At 44.7% G+C, this 19,191-nt stretch overlaps 1 non-coding gene across 1 annotated transcript; it reads right to left on the bottom strand.

Moving 5' to 3' along the window:
• Nucleotides 1-741: 741 nt before the first annotated feature.
• Nucleotides 742-934, bottom strand: LOC122942748. Its single transcript, XR_006390686.1, has one exon. It is a non-coding gene; the product is annotated as a U2 spliceosomal RNA (small nuclear RNA).
• Between the last annotated feature and the right edge of the window lie 18,257 nt (nucleotides 935-19,191).

Raw genomic sequence — 19,191 nt, 5'->3', positions numbered from 1 at the left:
ACGCTGAGCAGAAAAACTGATAAGGAGTGAATGGAGAAGTAGTGAGAAGGAAGTCACGGCCCCATTGTTGAGTGTTCCGTCAGGGCCCTTGTGATGTCATCCAGTGACCTGACCTTACTTGACCTCTGACCTGACAAGCCTCTTATGACACGTGCAGTGTTCCGTCCATTGTCCAGACAAGGCAGGTCCAGCTAGTGCTGATACATAGGAAGTGCTGGACTACATTTTAGCCTCCAAGTCATCCAGTTCAAAAGATCCACAAGAGGGAGACACAGGTAAACAAACTTAACTTATTTACTAACTAAAGCACTAGAAAAGCAAATTGGTTACATCTGGTCAACTTGCTACAAAAGGGTCATTTCCCAGGAACAACTCAGCAGCTAGCCCAGGTGTGCACAACAGGCCCAAATCAAACCCAAGGTGTGTGGAGTGGAGGTCCAAACACTTCATTCAGGTGATAAGCCAATTAACCCAACAATTAAGCAATCAATCTTAATTGGATTTGGGGTGTGAGTAGAGGTGACTGGCTGGCTGGGTTGCTTGGTGCTGGAACAAACCCATTAGGAGATTGACAGACTAGATGCAGCAGGTATGCAGAAAGCAGCATAGCACAGCCCTGACAGAGGAGAAGCTGAAGTGCAGAGTCCTGAGGCAGAACACAGCAACTTTCCACTTGCTTGCTGGAAGGATGCTTGCAATCCATCTCTTAATTTCAATCAGTTTTTTTTCATACTGGAATAGAAAGGGTGCACCGGTCCTGGAGGTACTGCAATACCAGGTCAATGCGTAGAGTGGACAGAGCAAGCTCTTTTTCCATCTCCCTGTTCGAAAAATCAATTTAATATATGGTCCCCAGATAGGGGACGTATCAGATATTAAACTAATAAGAACAGATTTTTTATATATTTTTTTCATTTTTATTATAATAAACTTACATCAAATTTCCAAAGAAACACAAAAACATTCATGTACAAACTTTATGATCACAACTGAAAATACTAACTCTCTTGGAGTCTATCTTTTTAGAAAACAGTCTACAGTAACACATTCCACATATGTATATTCCAGATAGTCGTAGCTCTGCTTCCTATTCTTTTCCTATCTTGTAAATAAAAAACATACATTTTGCTAAGCTAACTGAACACATTCTTTTTCTTCAATGCTATCATGTTTAAACACCAGAATGTTTCTACATTTCCACAAGGCATTTTTTATACAGTTCAGCATAACCCACAATATCTTCTTTTTCTCTGGGTTTATAGAATTACACAGTCCATATAGTACTACTTCATGATCCAATCTTTGCAGGTCACATGTATGTCTCAGAATAACACCAACACTTCTCCATACCTTTTGGGCATAACTGTAGTTCCAGAAAACATGAAGTGTCATTTCATCACCTGCACAGCCTGATCTAGGGCATCTTGATGTTGCGCATAGTCCTCTTCTATGCTGGAATTCTCTGGTAGGGACACATGCATGCATAATCATCCAGGCCAGATCTTTAAGGTTATTGGATAAATATGGCATAATACATAGCTTCCAACAATCAGAAGATGTTTCAGTTGTATAGTTTGCTACAGGTTCTACTTGTTGTTCATTGTCCATTAACCTTCTGATTTTTTGGGGATTGCTTAACATACTGTTTTGATATTTTTCCAAGCCATATGTTTTGATTGTTTTCTCAATTCCAAGATACTGTTTCGGTGGAATTAATAGTACTGGTGAAGTCAAAGGTAACAATCCATTTTCTTTTACGGAAGCAATGTCCCACAGTATATCTCAGAAAGTATGACCACATACTATCAGTATTGATGGTTTTGGCACATAAAGCAAAATACTGTAAGAACATGAATCTTTTGAAATTTGGTATTTCCTTCCCTCCGAATTTCTTTAGCTTATACATAGTTTTTCTTCTTATTTTATCCATTTTTGAATTCCAAATGAAGTAGAAACAGATTCTTAGCAGATATTTAACACAGTTTTCTTTTGGCAAAAACACTTGACTCAAATACAACATAATTGGAATTATTAAAGCCTTGATTATTAAGTTCTTACCTTCTATGTCAATCTTCTTAGTTTCCAGAAGTCGACTTTTCTTTGTATTTTTTCTTTTATAATTTCCCAGCTTTCACTCCCATTATTGTCTTTATTGAAGATGACTCCCAATACTTTAATTTGCTCTGACTGGACTTTGATCTCAGGTAAGTTTATATCTGTCCATTTTCCCATTACAAAGCAGTCACATTTCGGTCTGTTTAATTTAAATCCGGAGGCTTGACAGAAGAACTCTGTTACTTGTGGTGGTACAGAAAATTGTAACATCGTCCATATATGCACTAGTTTTGACTGTCAATCCACCACCTCATGGAATTGGCACCCCTTTTATTACTTTATCTTTTCTTAGTGTTGCAAGGAGTGGTTCCAGCACACATACAAATAGGATAGGAGACAAGAGGCAACCCTGTTTTACTCCCGATTGTAGTAGGACCTTGTCAGTTAGGAAGCCATTGACAACTATTTGACTGAAGGTTTGTTTATATAGCAGAGAGATCTGTTTAATGGTAATCGCTGGAAAATTCATTTGTTCTAACACTTGCCATAGGAATTCGTGTGACACACGGTCATATGCTTTCATGAAGTCCAGTGCTAGTTCTTGTTTTCTTTCATCTTGGTACCATATACAATCCTTGATGATATTTAAGTTTTCACAGACACTTCGCCCCAGAATTCCACATGTCTGGTCTTTGTGGACCACTTTCCCAATAACCTGTTTTACTCTATTTACTATGATTTTTGCCAAGATTTTGTAGTCCATGTTTGTCAGAGTTATCGGTCTCCAGTTTTCTAGGTTATCTTTATCACCTTTTTTGTACAAAAGTGTTGCTACACCTCTTCTCCAGGACTCTGGGAGTACATCACCTTGCATGGCTTTTTTGAATATTTGTAACAAGTCCTCTTTTAAAACATTCCAAAAGGTCACGTAGAGTTCTATTGGTAGACCGTCTGATCCTGGCGTTTTCCCTTTTGAAAAGCTTTTGGTGACTTTAAGGAGTTCCTCCGATGTCAACTCTCTTTCCAATGATTCTTGATCATTTTTCTTTAATTTGTTTTCAAGGGAATTTAGTGCATCAGAAACAAAGGAATTATCAATTTTTTTCTTAATGAATAATTCCTGGTAGAATCGTTGGGTTTCTTTCAGCATCTCATCAGGTTCCATTTTTCCAGCTGTACTTGAAATATTGCCTTTTTTGTGCCATTATTTTTTTTGGAGGAAAAAGCGAGAACATTTTTCATTTTCTTCTAGCTGTTTAACTTTTGCATTGAAGATTATCTATTTTTCCTTTGCATATACAGCTTTTTTAATATTCTCTTTTGTTTTTTCTATTAGGTCAGAGACTTCAACACCGGCATTCTTCAATTTCAAATAGGTCTGTAATTTTGTATTGAGATCTATAAACCATTTTTTCTTTTCTTTTGCTTTCTTTATGCCAACTCTCAGAAAGTACTCTTTAGTTCTGACTTTAACGAACTCCCACCATGCCAATATCGATGCATATCTTCTTTTGTGTCTGGACCATAACTTGAAGTTTCTGATAAAGCCTTTTTTAACTTCTTCATCTTCCAAAAGACAGGTATTTAAACGCCACATACCTTTCCCTTTTCTTTCTCCTTGTACTTGGACACTAGAGAAAAGCAATTTGTGGTCAGAAAAAATATTTGTTTTTAACGACATAGTCACTGGTTGTAACGTGCTGGAAATGAAAACATAATCCAATCTGGACTGGACCACGGAGTTTCTCCATGTGTGGCCTGGGCCATCTTTATTAAGCACTCTCCAAATGTCAATCAGTTTAAAGTCTGTAATTAAATCATTTAGTTGTTGCATTGTTTTATCAGTTTTCCTTTTATGCTCGCCAGTTCTGTCACTTTCTTTCCTTGTACAATTGAAGTCGCCAGCTATGATGACTGGAGTAGATCCAACAAGGAAGGATTGTATATCTACCAACAACTCTGCTCTTTCTTGAGTCTCTGGAGAGGCATATATATTAAAGAGTTTTACTTCACTCTCATCCATTTTCACGTTAGCCATGAGTGCTCTTCCGGGTATTATTTGTGTAAATGAAGTAACTTGATAATTGCTTCCCTTAAACAGAATCCCGACACCAGCCGCTTTGTTATTATTATCACCAGACCATATAGACAGCCCATGGGTCCAGTCGATTCTTAGATTCTTGTAATCCAGGGAATACTCAATCCCGCACTCCTGCAGAAAAATAATATCACTGTTGATAGTCTCTAGGTATGCAAACAAGGCGGCCCTCCTAGTAGGCCCCTTAAGGTTCCTCACATTGAGTGAGGCTATTGGAATTGTCTTGGCCATCAAGCACTGATATCAGAATCCAATATAAATCCTATAGGACTCGTGATGCTTTCAGATTCCGAGAACACGATATTTGCCGGATCAGATAATGTAATCTCTGGAGGTGCAATAGGTTCTGGATGAAATCTTGGTAATATAGGTTGTCTTTTGACCGTTATTTCCTGATCATCCTTCTCTGATTTCCGTTTCTTTTGTTTCTCCATATCCATGTTCATTCCCCCACTCCAACCATTGGCTCTCTTGAAGATGATTGTTCTGGAGGATCTGCATGGACAGATGGCTTATCAACCCTACCAAGTTGTTGGGTCAGTGGAGGTTCTTCGCTCTGCAGTAGTGGTAGGCTGATTTTAAACTGCTTCCATTCGAGAGGTTGTACTGTCTTCCCCTCTGGTTTATGCAGCTCTTTGTTCTGCTGGGGTGGGTGCTCTTTGTTTTGGGAGTGGTTGTATTTTCGCCACCTCTGCCCAAGTCCGGGTAGGGTTCTTTAAAGGACATTTTTTATAAGGGTGTCCTGTTACTCCACATAAACTGCATATATCTTCGTCACAATTATTTGTTTCATGGTCTTTTTTAAAACATCTTTTACAAGTGGCAATTTCTTGTGGGCACCCATCTGCAGTATGGCCGAACTCCAAGCATTTTCTGCAAAACATAGGCATTCCAGGATAAAACAGCATGCCTCTCTCTCTCGAACAATAAGAAAGTTTGAATGAAGATGAGCGTGACCTCCTATTCCATCCTCATCTTCTTTTAACTTAATGAAGAATTTAAAATTGCCAGTCCACAATTTCTCACTGTTCATTACTTTGAGAGTAGCGTATCTCTTTGCAGTATCTCTGTAAGAAGTGAGCAATATCATTCAATAGAAAAAGAGGAGTGTAGCAGCTCTCACCTGCCCTTCCTTTAGTTGTGAGCACGGACAGCCCGTGTCAGGTGCGGGCGACAATGAAGAAAAAAAGTTGAGAAAATCCAGCTCCACTTAAAAAGGAATAGGCGTTTATTCAGCTTGCGGTTAAAAACTCATCCGAGGATACAAAATAACAGTCTTGTCTAAGCTTTTCGGGCTACTAGAAACAATTCCAGCCCTTCTTCATGACACAGAAAAACATTGAGAGTCTCACTCTCAATGTTTTTCTGTGTCATGAAGAAGGGCTGGAATTGTTTCTAGTAGCCCGAAAAGCTTAGACAAGACTGTTATTTTGTATCCTCGGATGAGTTTTTAACCGCAAGCTGAATAAACGCCTATTCCTTTTTAAGTGGAGCTGGATTTTCTCAACTTTTTTTCTTCAATATCATTCAATGGTATATGTGGATTGTTCATGTGTTTTACCAGGGGCAATTATTCACTTCAAAGTAAGGGTATAGCATCCATACGAATCTTGAAGCGCCAGGATCTCTTCCCTCTTTACTTTCAGAATACCGATCAGGATATGTCGAACAAAGTAGCTCAGGCATCTCAAACTGCGGTCCTCCAGCTGTTTCAAAACTACAACTCCCAGCATGCCCAGACAGCCTACAGGTAATAGCCTACAGCAGGGCATTGTGGGAGTTGTAGTTTTACAACAGCTGGAGGGCCGCAGTTTGAGATGCCTGCACAAGAGGAAGACACAGGCAAACTTTACTTATTTACTAACTAAAGCACTAGAAAAGCAAATTGGTTACATCCGGCCAACTTGCTACAAAAGGGTCAATTCCCAGGAACAACTCAAACTCAGCAGCCCGCCCAGGTGTGCACAACAGGCCCAAATCAAACCCAAGGTGCGTGGAGTGGAGGTCCAAACACTTTATTCAGGTGATAAGACAATTAACCCATCAATTAAGCCTTCAGTCTTTATTGGATTTGGGGTGTGAGGAGAGGTGACTGGCTGGCTGGGTTGCTTGGTGCTGGAACAAACCCACACACAGCTGATGCTATTAGGAGATTGTGGAAGATTCAGCCTGCACAACCCCTAGCAGGTGCAGATGGCTATGGCGAAATACAGATACAAATGTAAAAACACAAAATGCAATCGCACACTGCAACCAGCACTCTGCCCTGCCTTTATGCTGGATGTTGAATAAGGCATTGGTGTACATTTTGGCCAAAGCGTAATAAGCCACTCACCACGTCAAGGTCGCCTTCATGAGTGGTCCCCAACACTAGTTCCTACCTTTTATGGGCCATGACAGCCACATAAAGTCCAGGGAGCGCAGGTACAGCATGCATGCCAAGCATCGTCCGGTGCCATTACAGCTTTCATCGGATCCAGGGATGCAAGTACCAACATGCATGCTGAGCCCACTATATACTTCTCCTGGAGCCTAATGACTACTGGTAGGTGCTATGTTTTATACTGACTTTAAAACCAGCCTCCAGGGGGCAGATTAACTGGACAGGTGTGCTTGACTGCTTGGAGATCGCCACACCTCCAATACGTACTACAAAGACTCCTTAACAACATAACTGTAAAAAACCGGTACCCGCTCCCACTGATTTCAACTCCTCGAGAGACTCCGGGCAGCGAAGATCTTCACTAAACTCGACCTTCGAGGGGCCTACAACCTCGTCCGAATCCGCCCTGGGGACGAATGGAAGACTGCCTTCCGGATGCGTTATGGTCATTTCGAGTACCTGGTCATGCCTTTCGGACTCTGCAATGCTCCCGCCACCTTCCAGCACTTCACTTCATTAACGACGCAGGGACATGTTGGATCTGTTTGTAGTCGTTTACCTGGACGACATCTTGATCTTCTCTGAAGACCTCGAGCAGCACCGCAAACACGTCCGTAGGGTACTGCAGAGTCTCCGACAGAACTCTCTCTATATCAAGCTAGAGAAATGCGAGTTTGAGCGAACCACCACTCAGTTCCTTGGATACATCATCTCCCCAGATGGCCTAAATATGGACCCGAGGAAGGTCCAAGCTGTGTTGAACTGGCCCGTTCCGAGAAACGAGAAGGAGATACAACGATTCATTGGCTTCGCCAACTTCTATCGGAAGTTTATCCGGAACTTCTCCAAGGTCATAGCACCAATCACCCAACTCACCAAGAAGGCAGTCCCCTTCTCCTGGACACCCGAGGCCCAGGAGGCCTTCACCAAGTTGAAACTCCTCTTCACTTCTGCTCCAATCCTAATCCACCCGAACCCTGAGCTGCCATTTACAGTCGAAGTGGATGCATCAGACTCCGCGGTGGGGGCAGTTTTGTCACAACGGACAGGGGAGAGTATGCTATTACACCCGTGCGCATATTTCTCCCGCCAGATGTCCCCCTCCGAGAAGAACTATGACATCGGGAACAAAGAACTACTGGCGATCAAGGATGCCTTCTCTGAGTGGAGACACCTGCTGGAGGGAGCCACCAACACCATAATCGTACTAACTGACCACAAGAACCTCGAGTTCATCCGCAGCGCTAAGAGACTCTCAGCCAGACAGGCCAGATGGAGCCTATTCTTTTCCCGCTTCAACTTTCTCATCACCTATTGCCCCGGATCAAAAAAAGGCAAGGCTGACGCCCTCTCCAGCATGTTTTCCGAGCCCTCACAGTGTAACAAGGGCCAAAATAACATCCTACCCGAGGGAAGGGTCGTAGGGGCCACCTACTCGAAAGAACTCCTGGGCACAATCAAAGAAGGATACGAAAATGACCCCTTCCTCGCCCACCCCGCAGGGAATGTCAGCCTTACGTTTAAGAACGGTCATTGGTTTCATCAGGACCTACAACTATATGTACCAGAAATCGCACGGCTCAAAGTGCTCAAACTCAACCATGACTCCAAGGTGGCCGGCCATTTTGGCACAAGAAAGACCCAGGAGCTTCTCCCCCGCTCCTTCTGGTGGCCAACATACAAGGAGGACATCAAGAGGTACATCTCCTCGTGCACGGTCTGTGCCCGCAATAAGACTCCTCGTTCCTCTCCCGTGGGTCTGTTACAACCCCTCCCGATTCCCTCCCGCCCCTGGGGCTCGATCTCCATGGACTTTGTGGTAGACCTTCCTCCTTCAAAAGGGATGAACACCATCCTGGTCGTGGTCGACCGTCTAACCAAGATGGCCCATTTCATCCCCTACAAAGGCCTACCCACCGCCAAACAGACGGCCGATCTTATTCTCATAGAGGTTTTCAGGCTGCATGGGATCCCGGACGACGTGGTCTCCGACAGAGGCGTACAATTTGCCTCCAAGTTCTGGAAGAACTTCTGCCTGGCGCTCGGGGTTAAAGTGAACCTGTCCTCCGCTTTCCACCCTCAGTCAAACGGGCAGACAGAGAGAACTAATCAGACCCTAGAGCAGTACCTACGCTGTTTCAGCTCCCACCTGCAGGATGACTGGCTTGATTATCTCCCCACGGCCGAGTTCGCCTACAACAATGCTGAGCACAGCTCACCAAGCACAGCCCCTTCTTTGCTAAAACAGGCTCGCACCTGGTGTTCATTCCCCACCTACCCGTCGCCTCCCTACAGGAGGCACAAACGAACATTATAGACAACCTCCAGTTTGCCCAGAGGCGCTTTAAACAGGGAGCAGACAGACGTCGCAAACCCACCCCGGGCTTCCATGTGGGAGACAAGGTGTGGCTGTCCACCAGGAACCTCCGATTGAAGGTCCCCTCCAAAAAGTTGGCCCAAAGATACGTGGGTCCGTCCTGGATCACCGCACAAATCAACGAGGTCACGTTCTGGCTCGACCTTCCGGACTCCATTAGGGTGCACCCTGTCTTCCATTGCTCACTTCTCAAGCCATACGTGGAGAACACCTTTGCAGGCCGCCACTCGCCCCCTCCACCACCCGTGAGGGTACAGGATGAAGAAGAATACGCTGTCGCAAATATCCTCGACTCCAGGATCCACCGGGGAAGACTACAATACCTAATTGGGTGGGAGGGTTACCCTCCCGAGGATAACTCCTGGGAGCCAGAAGAAAATGTCCACACCCCCAGACTGGTAAAAGAGTTCAACCAACAGCACCCCGGTAAGCCTGCCCCTGCGGTGCCCGGAGGTCACTTTGGAAGGGGGGAGTACTGTCGGTATTCGAACCTGGGACCAGCCATATCCCAGGCGGTAGCCCTGCTTACTAGGCTACCATCCTCTCTGGACATTCCTCCCTGAAGCCTATTAGTTAACCTCAGTCTTGCCATGCCTTGCTCATCACCCTTGATTCCCCACACCTGGTATTTCCCTATATAAGTCCAGCCCCTCCCTCTCCAGTTTGCTGATTATTGAGCTCCTGAGCCTTGATCAAGCTTCTCCTCATCTGCTGCTCTTGCTACTACTGGAAATCCACTGCTGACCAGGAATTGACTACCGACTACTCTTCTGCTTTGTCCCTACCTACTGAACTGCTACCATGGTTGCCATCCGGATTGTCTGACCACGCTTACTGCCGCCTGCCCATTGACTACGCCTCTGCCAGACTTCCTGCACCTACTACCTCCCCTCGGTCCTTGCCACTGGGCTCCACTCCTACCTCCAGCCAGCTGTCCTCTGACTCAGGTGAGCCCGTAGGACTGTTACAGCTGGTCCCCCAGCTGATTTCCTCCTCTGGCTCCCTTTCACGGCCTCCGCATAGCCTTTTTTCCTCTTTGAGGCCGCGGCTCCTCCCGGATCCTCTACCGTGCTTTGCTCAGGGACCGAGTGCGGGCCAGGCAGATCAGCTTCATTTGGTTGACCCCCATGTCCCATTTCTGGGGGGGGCTTGTCCATCCGCTGATCACTGGACTTCCGCTTTTGCTTCACTCTTTGTTCTCTCGGTTCACCTGTTTGAGGGGGTCTGCTGGTATCCATCTGTTCTGTATCGGCGGCTTGCTCCTCTCCTTGGGGTTCAGTTGGTGGCTCCTCTCGCTCCTCTGACTGCCTCCGATGTCCTGGCTGCGCCCCAGCACTTGTTCTGGACGGACAAGACCGTATCAGGTGACCAAATTTTTGATATGCATGACATCTTTTCCCAGCTACGCATTCTCTTACATCATGATTTGGACTCCCACAATTTTTACACATACTTTAACAGTTCTCTATATAGTGTCCATATTTTTTACATCTCCTGCAGTACGGTGGTATGCCGGAAAAAAACATGTCTCCTACTATTTCTCCTAGTTTAAAACGGGCTGGGGGAAGTATATATATCCCCCAACATAGTCTGGACTGCGCTAACAGATACGTTTATAAAGCCATTTTGAGGTCCAAATCCCAGCGCTATTTAAAAATTTTCTTACTGGTATAACCTTCTTAAAATATTGACTTAAAAATGCAGTTATATCATGTTCTTCAGCAAATGGAGAATACATTTTAATTGTAATAGTTTTTGACTTATCTATTTCATGCTCGTATATTTTTAAACCTTCTAATCTCTTATCTTGTAATCTTAACTGGATTTTTGCCACAAAATCTTTAAAAATTACATTTGAGTTAAAAGTAACATTGTATACTCTGCGCCTAGGGTAATCCTGTATCGCTAAAATCTCTTGTTTTTGTACTCAAAGACCCCCATTAAAACCGTATTTATCAGATAATCAAGGTTATACTTCTCTTTTTTTTCTTGTGTGACAAAAAGTCGCACTGTATCTTTAATACGAGCATATTCTGGGATTTGGCCTTCCTCCTCCTCCTCCTGTCTCAGTACATTCTCTTTTAATTCCGCCTCTGGACTTTCCTCTGGTTCCTTCTCCTCCTCTGGCTCCTTCATCGTTGGATTTCTTCCTTCTCTCCCAACCAGGGTATAATCTTCTCCTCGACCTCCTCCTCCTCTTCGACCTCCTCCTTCTCCTCCTCCTCCTGGGTCGTCTGCCATAGTTGTAAAAATGGCTCTTTTAAATATCTCTGCGGATGCAAAAATACGAATGCTCTCCTAGCCGTCCTGAGACTTCTAGGGGTAACGGGGATCGCAACTTGACGTTCTCGGGACTAAGCCTCTCTCCCAATAGCAGCAGGGGGTCGAAGTCCAGGCTATAAATCTGAACGATCTCCCCAGGCCGAGAGAGAGGGTACCTGGGTCCTACCTTCTGACAACAGACCAAGCGCAGCACACAAGATACTACACTTGATCTTAGCCAAAAGACAGAGAAGCGATACCCGCTCGGCCTCGACAACGGGGCCGCTTTTCGCCAACGCAGAGCACTTCTCAAGACAACAGCCTATAGGCCCCAGACACAGTCCGGGAGGCTTCTTTCTCTCACAAACCAGGCAAAACATGCGTCCTACGCTCAAGAATCACCAGCATGCTCCTCTTCTTGTTTCCCATCTGCATAGCTCCGCCCATCACCTTTTACCACGCCTTTTATTCGCATGCAATTCCTGGTGCCAAAGCACGCCAAGCAGAAAAACTGATAAGGAGTGAATGGAGAAGTAGTGAGAAGGAAGGGGAAAAAAAAAAAGCATTGTTGATTGTGATGTCACGGCCCTATTGTTGAGTATTCCGTCAGGGCCCTTGTGATATCATCCACTGACCTGACAAGCCTCTTATGACACGTGCAGTGTTCCGTCCATTGTTCAGACAAGGTAGGTCCAGCTGCTGCTGATACATAGGAAGTGCTGTACTACATTTTAGCCTCCCAGTCATCCAGTTCAAAAGATCCACAAGAGGGAGACACAGGCAAACAAACTTTACTTTACTTGCTAAAGCACTAGAAAAGCAAATTGGTTACATCCGGCCAACTTGAATAAACTAAGTCCCTTTTAGAGACCCTCGGGATATCAATATATAACTACTTCAATGGTCAAATTAGACCTAGAATCCCTTTAGGGGTCTCTAACTAATGTTAAAATTAATATTTTTATTGATATGTATTAAAAGAAGATTATCCTTCACATACACAAGAAAAGGGGAGTATATAAAATTATCAGTGTCTGGTAGCATGTGAGCTAAATCCTCTTATAGTGACTGCCACAGTCACTAATTACATGTGGTGGGTGTGTTAGTGGGAGTCGTGTTAGTATTTGACATGTATTTCCTACTTATATACAGGTAGGCAATACGGGTCTCATCCACCCGTCTGTCACCACCATCAAGAGTTACTCAATAGATATTTTGCAGCGATCTCCAGACACGGTACACCACTTGCTACACGCGTGCACTCCTGTCAGGGCCCACAGTCTCTATTCCCTGCCAGGGGTAGACGTGCTGCAACAATGTTGCCACGTCTCGCCACTATCTGCACTTGAATTGGTCCTCAGCTGACCTTCGCTGAGGGCCTGCCTCTATTACTATTGATAGAGGTCTAGCAGTGGCCTATTCCCTCAGTCTAAACACACCTAACACACTAGCTGTCCCTCGTCCTAACTTAATCCGATCCTCACTGCCAAACAACTGTCTAAAACCTAAAGACGCGCTATACCACCCCTCCCGACATGTTTCGCCACTGCAAGTGGCTTCGTCAGGGGATATGGGGTATATATGCACGCGCGCCAGTCATGCACCCGCTATATACCGTTTGGTGTCCCGCCCCCCTGTCAATCGCGACCACTCACAGCTCAATGCCGCCTATCAGGAGTTCCATATTGGCAAGGGACGTCTGATGACACATATCCTGTGCGCCTCCCTGCTCCTGCGTCACTAGGACATGCCGATAAACAACCAACGACTCTTCCGTTTCATTGGTCCGTCCCGTCTCTTCTGTGGGCTTGTCCTTGTGGTAAGTATACGCCCCTCTGCCTCCGAGACTCCCAACCTGTCATACTGTCTGTTAACCCCTTCAGGGTTACCATTATCTGGAATATAGAATGGATAGTGAAAAGGAACTTCTCTACCCCTTAAGAAACTTGTTGAAAAGAAAACAGGTATCGATGTCTTCAGGGCTCCCATCCAGTCGCACTGTTTATTAACCCCTTGAGGGTCACCAGTGTCTGGGGTGTAGAGTGAGTAGCAGTAGATAGAATGACAAGAGGGCTCTCCGTCCCTCAAGTCTTCTATCAGGTAAATGTCAACCAATCTATTACCCATTTATGATTTCTATTTATGGGGTACAGTTTGCCAGAGGAACAACTAGATATTCCTATCTACACACCCATAGGGGAAATGATGAACTATAAACAGTTCTGCGGGGCTAGAGTAATATTCCTTTCTATATGCCACTATCTGAACCAAATCACTTCTAGAGTCAAACAGACAGCTTATAGTACTAGCAATTGATAAGTGCATGATCTGTCTCACACTAGATCATTGCACAAAGTAAGAATCAGCAAATTAGTGCCATAATTAACAGTTCATTAAGAGGTTATTAAATCCGTTAACCTATAACCGCATTATTTACTAGTTAGCCATCTTATGTAGTAGAGATGGTACTTTTCTTATGTATCACGGGGGAGGGGGGGAGGGGGAGGGAAAGGGGGGGGGGGAAACAGACGGTATACAGTCGGGTCAAAAACTGGCCTACTCTCCTTACTTAGTATGATTTGTTCGTTCCATAATGATTGAAGTCTTAAACTTTCTATTTTCACTGTATATTCAGCTTAGATAAATGCGGCATATGAGAAGCCTTCATTTAAGCCCCCTGGGCTAAGAGTCTTAAGCCGATGTATCCATTTTGCCTCCTCCTGTAGGAGTTTGACATCTAAATTGCCTCTTCTGGGTCCCAGAGTTACTCTCTTCAGTCCCCAAAATTTCAGGACCTCCACATTACCCCCATGGGTGTATGAGATATGCCTGTAGAGCGATGTGTCTTTACCAGTGTTAATAGCACTGATATGGCCAGATATTCTTCGTCTCAACTCCTGTGTGGTCTTCCCCACATACAGCTTCGGACAATTACAGGAGGCAATATACACAATACCACTACTACGGCAGTTAAAAAACTCTCTTATTGTGTATTCACGTCCATCCATGGGGTTGTTGAATTTTTTAATTCTGGGGAGGTACTTACAAAAGATGCAATTTCCACAGGGGAAGGAACCAATGATAGTGGATTTTAACCAATTTGGATTCATTTTTTCAGGAAGGAAACTGTGGACCAGCTTGTCCCTTAAATTTGGGCCCCTCCTGTATGTAACGCTGGGATATGGCGGCAGTACAGTTCTCAATTCGTCATCACTGGTAAGTAGTCTCCAATGTTTTTTAAGAATATTCATGACTTGTTGGTTACCACAATCATAAGTTCCAATGCATCTAATTCTATGCTCCTGTTTTTGCTGATTTTTCCTTTGGTCCTGTGAAATTAGATCTTCCCTATTTGTGCTTTTGGCACGATTGAATGCCCTTTTCAGGCATTTTCTGGGGTACCCCCTGCTTCTAAAGCGATTATAGAGCTCACCCGCCTCTTTTAAAAAGATCTCATCTGTGGTGCAGTTCCTCCTCGCTCTCAAATACTGCCCCACTGGTATACCTTTTTTCAATGCCACTGGATGCCAACTGGTCCAGTGCAGGAGGCTGTTTGTGGAGGTGGGTTTTCTATAAATTTCCGTCAGTATCTGTCCATCATCATCCTTCTGGATCAGAAGATCCAGAAAGCATATTTGTTTGGCATGAATTTCACAGGTAAAGTGCATACCTATATCATTGTGGTTCAACTGGTCAACAAAGGTGACAAATTCACGTTCCTCCCCCTCCCAAAATAACAGAACATCATCAATAAATCTACCCCAAAATAAAATGTGACTAGTGAATTGTGCCATGGTGTCAGTAAAAACAATAGTGTCTTCCCACCACCCCAAAAACAAATTAGCAAAAGTCGGTGCACAGGGGGTCCCCATCGCGGTACCCTTCATCTGTTGATAGAAGGTACCGTTACAGAGAAAATAATTGTGAGTCAAAATAAACCTTAATAAATTCAAGATGAACTCATTGTGTTCGTGGAAATTGGTGCTTTTCGTGTCCAGAAAGAATTTAGTAGCATTGATGCCCAGTTTGTGATCAATGTTGCTATAAAGGGCTTCAACGTCCAAACTGGCCAGGAAAGTGGATCGAGACAATGAGATCCCCCTTATTTTTGTTAGTACATCCGTTGTATCTTTAATATACGACGGGAGGGATGACACAAATGGTCTCAATATTTCGTCCACATATTCACTGGCAGGTTGGCTAAGAGAGTCATTTCCCGAAACTATCGGGCGCCCAGGTATTGGGGTCTTCCTCTTATGCACCTTCGGCAGTGCATAGAAGGTCGGGATCGTCGGGCTTTTATTAAATAGAAAGTCAAATTCATCCTTTGATATGAGGTTCTTCTCTCTGGCTGATCTCAAAATTCCCTTGAGATCCTCCAGGTATCTCTTAGTCAGATTTTCCTTCAATATCTGATAGACTTCATTATCACATAATAACCTATTCACCATCCCTTCATAGTCCTCCCTATCCAAAATTACTATATTACCCCCTTTGTCACTTGGTTTCACAACTATATTTTTATTAGTACTTAATTCTTCCAATGAGTCAAGTTCATTCTCTGTCATATTGACCGGGACCAATTCTTTTTTTATTTTAACTTTATTAATGTCCTGTGAAACCAGTTGCACAAAGGTGTCGATCTTCTTAACCACCTCCCGACCGCTGTACGCGTATATGCGTCCGGGAGGTGGTTGTTTTACTCCTCCTGGACGCATATACGCGTCTTCTCGCGAGACGCGAGATTTCCTGTGAACGCGCGCGCACAGGCGCGCGCGCTCACAGGAACGGAAGGTAAGCGAGTGGATCTCCAGCCTGCCAGCGGCGATCGCTCGCTGGCAGGCTGGAGATCCGAATTTTTTAACCCCTAACAGGTATATTAGACGCTGTTTTCATAACAGCGTCTAATATACCTCCTACCTGGTCCTCTGGTGGTCCCTTTTGTTAGGATCGACCACCAGAGGACTCAGGTAGGTCAGTACAGTCCCACCAAACACCACACTACACTACACTACACCCCCCCCCCCGTCACTTATTAACCCCTTATAAACCCCTGATCATCCATATAAACTCCCTGATCACCCCCCTGTCATTGATCACCGCCCTGTCATTGATCACCCCCCTGTCAGGCTCCGTTCAGACGTCCGCATGATTTTTACGGATCCGATCCATGTATCCATGGATCCGTAAAAATCATGCAGACGTCTGAATGGAGCCTTACAGGGGGGTGATCAATGACAGGCGGGTGATCACCCATATACACTCCCTGATCACCCCCTGTCATTGATCACCGCCCTGTCAGGCTCCATTCAGACGTCCGCATGATTTTTACGGATCCGATCCATGGATCCGTAAAAATCATGCGGACGTCTGAATGGAGCCTTACAGGGGGGTGATCAATGACAGGCGGGTGATCACCCATATACACTCCCTGATCACCCCCCTGTCATTGATCACCCCCCTGTAAGGCTCCATTCAGACGTCCGCATGATTTTTACGGATCCGATCCATGTATCCATGGATCCGTAAAAATCATGCGGACGTCTGAATGGAGCCTTACAGGGGGGTGATCAATGACAGGCGGGTGATCACCCATATACACTCCCTGATCACCCCCTGTCATTGATCACCCCCCTGTCATTGATCACCCCCCTGTCATGCTCCATTCAGACGTCCGCATGATTTTTACGGATCCGATCCATGTATCCATGGATCCGTAAAAATCATGCGGACGTCTGAATGGAGCCTTACAGGGGGGGTGATCAGTGACAGGGGGGTGATCACCCTGATTACCCTGATCACCCCCTGTCATTGATAACCCCCCTGTAAGGCTCCATTCAGACGTCCGCATGCGTTCTGTGGATCCGATCCATGTATCCATGGATCCGTAAAAAATCATGCGGATGTCTGAATGGAGCCTTACAGGGGGGGTGATCAGTGACAGGGGGGTGATCACCCTGATTACCCTGATCACCCCCTGTCATTGATAACCCCCCTGTAAGGCTCCATTCAGACGTCCGCATGCGTTCTGTGGATCCGATCCATGTATCCATGGATCCGTAAAAAATCATGCGGATGTCTGAATGGAGCCTTACAGGGGGGGTGATCAGTGACTGGGGGGTGATCCGGGAGTCTATATGGGTGATCACCCCCCTGTCATTGATCACCCCCCTGTCATTGATCACTCCCCCCCTGGTAAGGCTCCATTCAGCCATTTTTTTTGGCACAAGTTAGCAGACATTTTTTGTTTGTTTTTGTTTTTGTTTTTTCTTACAAAGTCTCATATTCCACTAACTTGTGTCAAAAAATAAAATCTCACATGGACGCACCATACCCCTCACGGAATCCAAATGCGTAAACATTTTTAGACATTTATATTCCAGACTTCTTCTCACGCTTTAGGGCCCCTAAAAAGCCAGGGCAGTATAAATACCCCACATGTGACCCCATTTTGGAAAGAAGACACCCCAAGGTATTCGCTGAGGGGCATATTGAGTCCATGAAAGATTGAAATTTTTGTCCTAAGTTAGCGGAAAGTGAGACTTTGTGAGAAAAAAAACAAAAAAAAAATCAATATCCGCTAACTTATGCAAAAAAAAAAAAAATTCTAGGAACTCGCCATGCCCCTCATTGAATACCTTGGGGTGTCTTCTTTCCAAAGTGGGGTCACATGTGGGGTATTTATACTGCCCTGGCTTTTTAAGGGCCCGAAAGTGTGAGAAGAAGTCTGGGATCCAAATGTCTAAAAATGCCCTCCTAAAAGGAATTTGGGCCCCTTTGCGCATCTAGGCTGCAAAAAAGTGTCACACATGTGGTATCGCCGTACTCAGGAGAAGTTGGGGAATGTGTTTTGGGGTGTCATTTTACATATACCCATGCTGGGTGAGAAAAATATCTTGGTCAAATGCCAACTTTGTATAAAAAAATGGGAAAAGTTGTCTTTTGCCAAGATATTTCTCTCACCCAGCATGGGTATATGTAAAATGACCCCCCAAAACACATTGCCCAACTTCTCCTGAGTACGGCGATACCAGATGTGTGACACTTTTTTGCAGCCAAGGTGGGCAAAGGGGCACCTTTCGGATTTCACCGGTCATTTTTTACAGATTTTGATTGCAAAGTACTTCTCACACATATGGGCCCCTAAATTGCCAGGGCAGTAAAACTACGCCACAAGTGACCCCATTTTGGAAAGAAGACACCCCAAGGTATTCCGTGGGGGGCACGGCGAGTTCCTAGAATTTTTTATTTTTTGTCACAATTTAGCGGAAAATGATGATTTTTCTTTTTTTTTCTTTTTTCCTTACAAAGTCTCATATTCCACTAACTTGCGACAAAAAATAAAAAATTCTAGGAACTCGCCATGCCCCTCACGGAATACCTTGGGGTGTCTTCTTTCCAAAATGGGGTCACTTGTGGGGTAGTTATACTGCCCTGGCAATTTAGGGGCCCAAATGTGTGAGAAGAACTTTGCAATCAAAATGTGTAAAAAATGCCCTGCAAAATCCGAAAGGTGCACTTTGGAATATGTGCCCCTTTGCCCACCTTGGCAGCAAAAAAGTGTGACACATCTGGTATCGCCGTACTCAGGAGAAGTTGGGCAATGTGTTTTGGGGTGTCATTTTACATATACCCATGCTGGGTGAGAAAAATATCTTGGTCAAATGCCAACTTTGTATAAAAAAATGGGAAAAGTTGTCTTTTGCCAAGATATTTCTCTCACCCAGCATGGGTATATGTAAAATGACAGCCCAAAACACATTCCCCAACTTCTCCTGAGTACGGCGATACCAGATGTGTGACACTTTTTTGATGCCAAGGTGGGGAAAGGGGCAAATATTCCAAAGTGCACCTTTCGGATTTCACCGGTAATTTTTTACAGATTTTGATCGCAAAGTACTTCTCACACATATGGGCCCCTGAATTGCCAGGGCAGTATAACTACGCCACAAGTGACCCCATTTTGGAAAGAAGACACCCCAAGGTATTCCGTGAGGGGCATGGCGAGTTCCTAGA

Source organism: Bufo gargarizans, chromosome 6 (assembly GCF_014858855.1).
Source record: "Bufo gargarizans isolate SCDJY-AF-19 chromosome 6, ASM1485885v1, whole genome shotgun sequence".
NCBI classification, from domain to species: domain Eukaryota; kingdom Metazoa; phylum Chordata; class Amphibia; order Anura; family Bufonidae; genus Bufo; species Bufo gargarizans.
Note: the sequence above shows the minus strand (reverse complement) of the source record. Positions and strands in the feature narration are given on the sequence as shown.